Source organism: Oncorhynchus nerka, linkage group LG4 (genome assembly GCF_034236695.1).
Source record: "Oncorhynchus nerka isolate Pitt River linkage group LG4, Oner_Uvic_2.0, whole genome shotgun sequence".
NCBI lineage: Eukaryota > Metazoa > Chordata > Actinopteri > Salmoniformes > Salmonidae > Oncorhynchus > Oncorhynchus nerka.
This window is the reverse complement of record NC_088399.1, coordinates 100,149,177-100,156,676: the sequence shown is the minus strand read 5'-3', so window position 1 is coordinate 100,156,676 and position 7,500 is coordinate 100,149,177. Positions and strand designations below refer to the sequence as shown.

The following is a 7,500-nucleotide window of genomic DNA, read 5'->3' as shown; positions in this document are numbered from 1 at the left end:
AGTAGACAGTGTAGTAGACACAGAATGGCCTCCTCCATTGGTAGACAGTGTAGTAGACACAGAATGGCCTCCTCCATTAGTAGACAGTGTGGTAGACACAGAATGGCCTCCTCCATTAGTAGACAGTGTAGTAGACACAGAATGGCCTCCTCCATTAGTAGACAGTGTAGTAGACACAGAATGGCCTCCTCCATTAGTAGACAGTGTAGTAGACACAGAATGGCCTCCTCCATTAGTAGACAGTGTAGTAGACACAGAATGGCCTCCTCCATTGGCAACCAGTGTGGTAGACACAGAATGGCCTCCTCCATTAGGCAGACCAGTGGGAATGGCCTCCTCCATTAGTAGACAGTGTAGTAGACGGAATGGCCTCCTCCATTGGCAACCAGTGTAGTAGACACAGAATGGCCTCCTCCATTAGTAGACAGTGTAGTAGACACAGAATGGCCTCCTCCATTGGCAACCAGTGTAGTAGACACGGAATGGCCTCCTCCATTAGTAGACAGTGTAGTAGACACAGAATGGCCTCCTCCATTGGTAGACAGTGTAGTAGACACAGAATGGCCTCCTCCATTAGTAGACAGTGTAGTAGACACAGAATGGCCTCCTCCATTAGTAGACATTGTAGTAGACACAGAATGGCCTCCTCCATTAGTAGACAGTGTAGTAGACACAGAATGGCCTCCTACATTAGAGGACAGTGTAGTAGACACAGAATGGCCTCCTCCATTAGTAGACAGTGTAGTAGACACAGAATGGCCTCCTCCATTAGTAGACAGTGTAGTAGACACAGAATGGCCTCCTCCATTCCATTAGTAGACAGTGTAGTAGACACAGAATGGCCTCCTCCATTAGTAGACAGTGTAGTAGACACAGAATGGCCTCCTCCATTAGTAGACAGTGTAGTAGACACAGAATGGCCTCCTCCATTAGTAGACAGTGTAGTAGACACAGAATGGCCTCCTCCATTAGTAGACAGTGTAGTAGACACAGAATGGCCTCCTCCATTAGTAGACAGTGTAGTAGACACAGAATGGCCTCCTCCATTAGTAGACAGTGTAGTAGACACAGAATGGCCTCCTCCATTAGTAGACAGTGTAGTAGACACAGAATGGCCTCCTCCATTAGTAGACAGTGTAGTAGACACAGAATGGCCTCCTCCATTAGTAGGACAGTGTAGTAGACACAGAATGGCCTCCTCCATTAGAGGACAGTGTGGCAACCAGTAGACACAGAATGGCCTCTTCCATTGGCAACCAGTGGGGTAGGACAGTGTAGTAGACACGGAATGGCCTCCTCCATTGGCAACCAGTAGACAGAATGGCCTCCTCCATTAGTAGACACAGAATGGCCTCCTCCATTAGTAGACAGTGTAGTAGACACAGAATGGCCTCCTCCATTGGCAACCAGTGTAGTAGACACGGAATGGCCTCCTCCATTAGTAGACAGTGTAGTAGACACAGAATGGCCTCCTCCATTAGTAGACAGTGTAGTAGACACAGAATGGCCTCCTCCATTAGTAGACAGTGTAGTAGACACAGAATGGCCTCCTCCATTAGTAGACAGTGTAGTAGACACAGAATGGCCTCCTCCATTAGTAGACAGTGTAGTAGACACAGAATGGCCTCCTCCATTAGTAGACAGTGTAGTAGACACAGAATGGCCTCCTCCATTAGAGGACAGTGTAGTAGACACAGAATGGCCTCCTCCATTAGTAGACAGTGTAGTAGACACAGAATGGCCTCCTCCATTAGTAGACAGTGTAGTAGACACAGAATGGCCTCCTCCATTGGAGGACAGTGTAGTAGACACAGAATGGCCTCCTCCATTAGTAGACAGTGTAGTAGAGAATGGACTCCTCCAGAATGGCCTCCTCCATTGGAGGACAGTGTAGTAGACACAGAATGGCCTCCTCCATTAGTAGACAGTGTAGTAGACACAGAATGGCCTCCTCCATTAGTAGACAGTGTAGTAGACACAGAATGGCCTCCTCCATTAGTAGACAGTGTAGTAGACACAGAATGGCCTCCTCCATTAGTAGACAGTGTAGTAGACACAGAATGGCCTCCTCCATTAGTAGACAGTGTAGTAGACACAGAATGGCCTCCTCCATTAGTAGACAGTGTAGTAGACACAGAATGGCCTCCTCCATTAGTAGACAGTGTAGTAGACACAGAATGGCCTCCTCCATTAGTAGACAGTGTAGTAGACACAGAATGGCCTCCTCCATTGGCAACCAGTGTGGTAGACACAGAATGGCCTCCTCCATTGGCAACCAGTGGGGTAGACACGGAATGGCCTCCTCCATTGGCAACCAGTGGGGTAGACACGGAATGGACTCCTCCATTGGCAACCAGTGGGGTAGACACGGAATGGCCTCCTCCATTGGCAACCAGTGGGGTAGACACGGAATGGCCTCCTCCATTAGTAGACAGTGTAGTAGACACAGAATGGCCTCCAACATTAGAGGACAGTGTAGTAGACACAGAATGGCCTCCAACATTAGTAGACAGTGTAGTAGACACGGAATGGCCTCCTCCATTAGAGGACAGTGTAGTAGACACAGAATGGCCTCCTCCATTAGTAGACAGTGTAGTAGACACAGAATGGCCTCCTCCATTAGTAGACAGTGTAGTAGACACAGAATGGCCTCCTCCATTAGTAGACAGTGTAGTAGACACAGAATGGCCTCCTCCATTAGAGGACAGTGTAGTAGACACGGAATGGCCTCCTACATTAGAGGACAGTGTAGTAGACACAGAATGGCCTCCTCCATTAGTAGACAGTGTAGTAGACACAGAATGGCCTCCTCCATTAGTAGACAGTGTAGTAGACACGGAATGGCCTCCTCCATTAGTAGACAGTGTAGTAGACACGGAATGGCCTCCTACATTAGTAGACAGTGTAGTAGACACGGAATGGCCTCCTACATTAGTGGACAGTGTAGTAGACACAGAATGGCCTCCTCCATTGGAGGACAGTGTAGTAGACACAGAATGGCCTCCTCCATTAGTAGACAGTGTAGTAGACACAGAATGGCCTCCTCCATTAGTAGACAGTGTAGTAGACACAGAATGGCCTCCTCCATTAGTAGACAGTGTAGTAGACACAGAATGGCCTCCTCCATTAGTAGACAGTGTAGTAGACACAGAATGGCCTCCTCCATTAGTAGACAGTGTAGTAGACACAGAATGGCCTCCTCCATTAGTAGACAGTGTAGTAGACACAGAATGGCCTCCTCCATTAGTAGACAGTGTAGTAGACACAGAATGGCCTCCTCCATTAGAGGAAAGTGTAGTAGACTAGGAATGGCCTCCTCCATTAGTAGACAGTGTAGTAGACACAGAATGGCCTCCTCCATTGGCAACCAGTGGGGTAGACACGGAATGGCCTCCTCCATTGGCAACCAGTGGGGTAGACACGGAATGGCCTCCTCCATTGGCAACCAGTGGGGTAGACACGGAATGGCCTCCTCCATTGGCAACCAGTGGGGTAGACACGGAATGGCCTCCTCCATTGGCAACCATTGGGGTAGACACGGAATGGCCTCCTCCATTGGCAACCAGTGGGGTAGGCACGGAATGGCCTCCTCCATTGGCAACCAGTGTAGTAGACACGGAATGGCCTCCTCCATTGGCAACCAGTGGGGTAGGCACGGAATGGCCTCCTCCATTGGCAACCAGTGGGGTAGACACGGAATGGCCTCCTCCATTAGTAGACAGTGTAGTAGACACGGAATGGCCTCCTCCATTAGTAGACAGTGTAGTAGACACAGAATGGCCTCCTCCATTGGCAACCAGTGTAGTAGACACGGAATGGCCTCCTCCATTAGTAGACAGTGTAGTAGACACGGAATGGCCTCCTCCATTGGCAACCAGTGGGGTAGACACGGAATGGCCTCCTCCATTGGCAACCAGTGTGGTAGACACGGAATGGCCTCCTCCATTGGCAACCAGTGTGGTAGACACGGAATGGCCTCCTCCATTGGCAACCAGTGGGGTAGACACAGAATGGCCTCCTCCATTGGCAACCAGTGGGGTAGACACGGAATGGCCTCCTCCATTGGCAACCAGTGGGGTAGACACGGAATGGCCTCCTCCATTAGTAGACAGTGTAGTAGACACGGAATGGCCTCCTCCATTAGTAGACAGTGTAGTAGACACGGAATGGCCTCCTCCATTGGCAACCAGTGGGGTAGGCACGGAATGACCACCAGGTGTGTGCAGTTTCCTCCTCTCTACTGGGTCTGTCTGCAATCCCAGATCCAGTAACACATCGCTGTGAGCCTGTAACTAATTTATCAGGATGTCTGAGTATCAGAGTGAAATGACTTCATTTCCACTCTCTCTTTCTCCCTGTCTTCCTCTCTCACGCTCTTTCTGTCTTTTATCCTCCCTCCATCTCTTTCTCTTCAATCATAAACGTATTCTTGGGAGAGAAAAAGTGAAAGAATATGCCGAATTGGGTTCTTCAGCGAGTACCTGAGTTTGATGCAGTCATCAAACTGTTCATTTTCTCATTGGATACAAAAGCAAGATGACTAAATATATAGATTTTTTCTGGATCAGAGCATCCTTTGCGAGCGATATGTAAAGCATTGCAAAATGGGCATTTCTAAATATAATGTTTTGTTGTACATGATAATATGCACATCACTCTGGAGATGCCAGATAGAAGCCACCTTCCAATTTACCGCTCATTCACCGAATCACAATATCAAGTTTAAAGCACCTTTGTGCCGTAGCTCTGCAGATAACGGGTTTTCCTTTCTGTCTTCTGGGGTGGAGAGAGGAGGGAGGGGTTTCTGGGGTGGAGAGAGGAGGGAGGGGTTTCTGCCTTCTGGGGTGGAGAGAGGAGGGAGGGGTTTCTGCCTTCTGGGGTGGAGAGAGGAGGGAGGGTTTCTGCCTTCTGGGGTGGAGAAAGGAGGGAGACGTTTCTGCCTTCTGGGGTGGAGAGAGGAGGGAGGGGTTTCTGTCTTCTGGGGTGGAGAGAGGAGGGAGGGGTTTCTGTCTTCTGGGGTGGAGAAAGGAGGGAGGGGTTTCTGTTTTCTGGGGTGGAGAAAGGAGGGAGGGGTTTCTGTTTTCTGGGGTGGAGAACGGAGGGAGGGGTTTCTGTCTTCTGGGGTGGAGAGAGGAGTGAGGGGTTTCTGGGGTGGAGAGAGGAGGGAGGGGTTTTGCCTTCTGGGTTGGAGAAAGGAGGGAGAAGTTTCTGCCTTCTGAGGTGGAGAGAGGAGGGAGGGGTTTCTGTCTTCTGGGGTGGAGAGAGGAGGGAGGGGTTTCTGTCTTCTGGGGTGGAGAAAGGAGGGAGGGGTTTCTGTTTTCTGGGGTGGAGAGAGGGGGAGGGGTTTCTGTTTTCTGGGGTGGAGAGAGGAGGGAGGGGTTTCTGTTTTCTGGGGTGGAGAGAGGGGGAGGGGTTTCTGTTTTCTGGGGTGGAGAGAGGAGGGAGGGGTTTCTGTTTTCTGGGGTGGAGAGAGGAGGGAGGGGTTTCTGTTTTCTGGCGTGGAGAGAGGAGGGAGGGGTTTCTGTTTTCTGGGGTGGAGAGAGGGGAGGGTTTCTGTCTTCTGGGGTGGAGAGAGGAGGGAGGGGTTTCTGTTTTCTGGGGTGGAGAGAGGAGGGAGGGTTTCTGTTTTCTGGGGTGGAGAGAGGAGGGAGGGGTTTCTGTTTTCTGGGGTGGAGAGAGGAGGGAGGGTTTCTGTTTTCTGGGGTGGAGAGAGGGGGAGGGGTTTCTGCCTTCTGGGGTGGAGAGAGGAGGGAGGGGTTTCTGGGGTGGAGAGAGGAGGAGGGGTTTCTGCCTTCTGGGGTAGAGAGAGGAGGGAGGGGTTTCTGCCTTCTGGGGTGGGAGAGAGGAGGGAGGGGTTTCTGCCTTCTGGGGTGGAGAAAGGAGGAGACGTTTCTGCCTTCTGGGGTGGAGAGAGGAGGGAGGGGTTTCTGTCTTCTGGGGTGGAGAGAGGAGGGAGGGGTTTCTGTCTTCTGGGGTGGAGAAAGGAGGAGGGGTTTCTGTTTTCTGGGGTGGAGAAAGGAGGGAGGGGTTTCTGTTTTCTGGGGTGGAGAACGGAGGGAGGGGTTTCTGTCTTCTGGGGTGGGAGAGAGGAGGGAGGGGTTTCTGGGGTGGAGAGAGGAGGGAGGGGTTTCTGACTTCTGGGGTGGAGAAAGGAGGAGAAGTTTCTGCCTTCTGGGGTGGAGAGAGGAGGGAGGGGTTTCTGTCTTCTGGGGTAGAGAGAGGAGGGCGGGTTTTCTGGGGTGGAGAGAGGAGAGAGGTGTTTCTGTCTTCTGGGGTGGAGAGAGGAGGGAGGGGTTTCTGGGGTGGAGAGAGGAGGGAGGAGGGGTTTCTGGGGTGGAGAGAGGAGGGAGGGGATTCTGTCTTCTGGGGTGGAGAGAGGAGGGAGGGGTTTCTGTTTTCTGGGGTGGAGAGAGGGGGAGGGGTTTCTGCCTTCTGGGGTGGAGAGAGGAGGGAGGGGTTTCTGGGGTGGAGAGAGGAGGGAGGGGATTCTGTCTTCTGGGGTGGAGAGAGGAGGGAGGGGTTTCTGTCTTCTGGGGTGGAGAAAGGAGGGAGGGGTTTCTGTTTTCTGGGGTGGAGAAAGGAGGGAGGGCTTTCTCTTTTCTGGGGTGGAGAAAGGAGGGAGGGGTTTCTGTTTTCTGGGGTAGAGAAAGGAGGGAGGGGTTTCTGTTTTCTGGGGTGGAGAAAGGAGGGAGGTGTTTCTGTTTTCTGGGGTAGAGAAGGAAGGGGTTTCTGTTTTCTATTTCTACAATTTCCAAAAGATAATCAAACAAAAACACATTTTCTTTTTACGAGACGTGTTTGTGTCATCTTGTAGTAGAACAATTTCTAACGTGTTTGTTTTTACACTTGTATGTTGACTTCTCCATTGATGTTGATTTTATCAAGTTATTTCTGACTTTTCTTAGCGGATGTACCATCTTTATGAATTGAATATTGAATAATAATACCTTACTTTACTTTACTTAATTCTTTATGAATTGAATAATGCTTCAGACCCCGGAGTGAACGTCACTGTACACAAAGATGGCTAACAACAGGGGCTGAGGGACTGACGTTGTAAACCTCCCTTGCTTGGCTAATCATTTGGATCGCCCTCCAAGAGGGCGACGGTGATTCCCCCAAGGGCATAAGGCGAGGGTAAGTGGACGAGGGTGTGTCTTTTAAGTGTTTTAAGACCTCAGCCTATGACAGGTTTACATCCAAGATCAGTGAAATACTACTGGTGTAACGCAACAAAGACAAATCCATGGATCCAGATTCATCATTTTACGTTTACGAGTTAGGTGACTGTTCATTCTCTGACGACATGGTCGTGGAGGAATTTGATCCATAAAAATATATCCAGGGACAAAATGAGTCACACAGGTGGTTTTCGTTTTCACAGGAACACAGACATCCGTGTTTGACCAAGCAGTGTGCCTCATTCCCAAACCAGAGAAAAACAGGCCAAGTCTAAATTCAGAATTATAGATGGCACCTGTCTATTGAAAATCAACCTGA

At 50.2% G+C, this 7,500-nt stretch overlaps 1 protein-coding gene across 1 annotated transcript in view; it reads right to left on the bottom strand.

Moving 5' to 3' along the window:
• LOC115127591 (CUB and sushi domain-containing protein 2-like) overlaps window positions 1-7,500 on the bottom strand; it is a 967,797-nt gene that overhangs the window by 132,963 nt on the left and 827,334 nt on the right.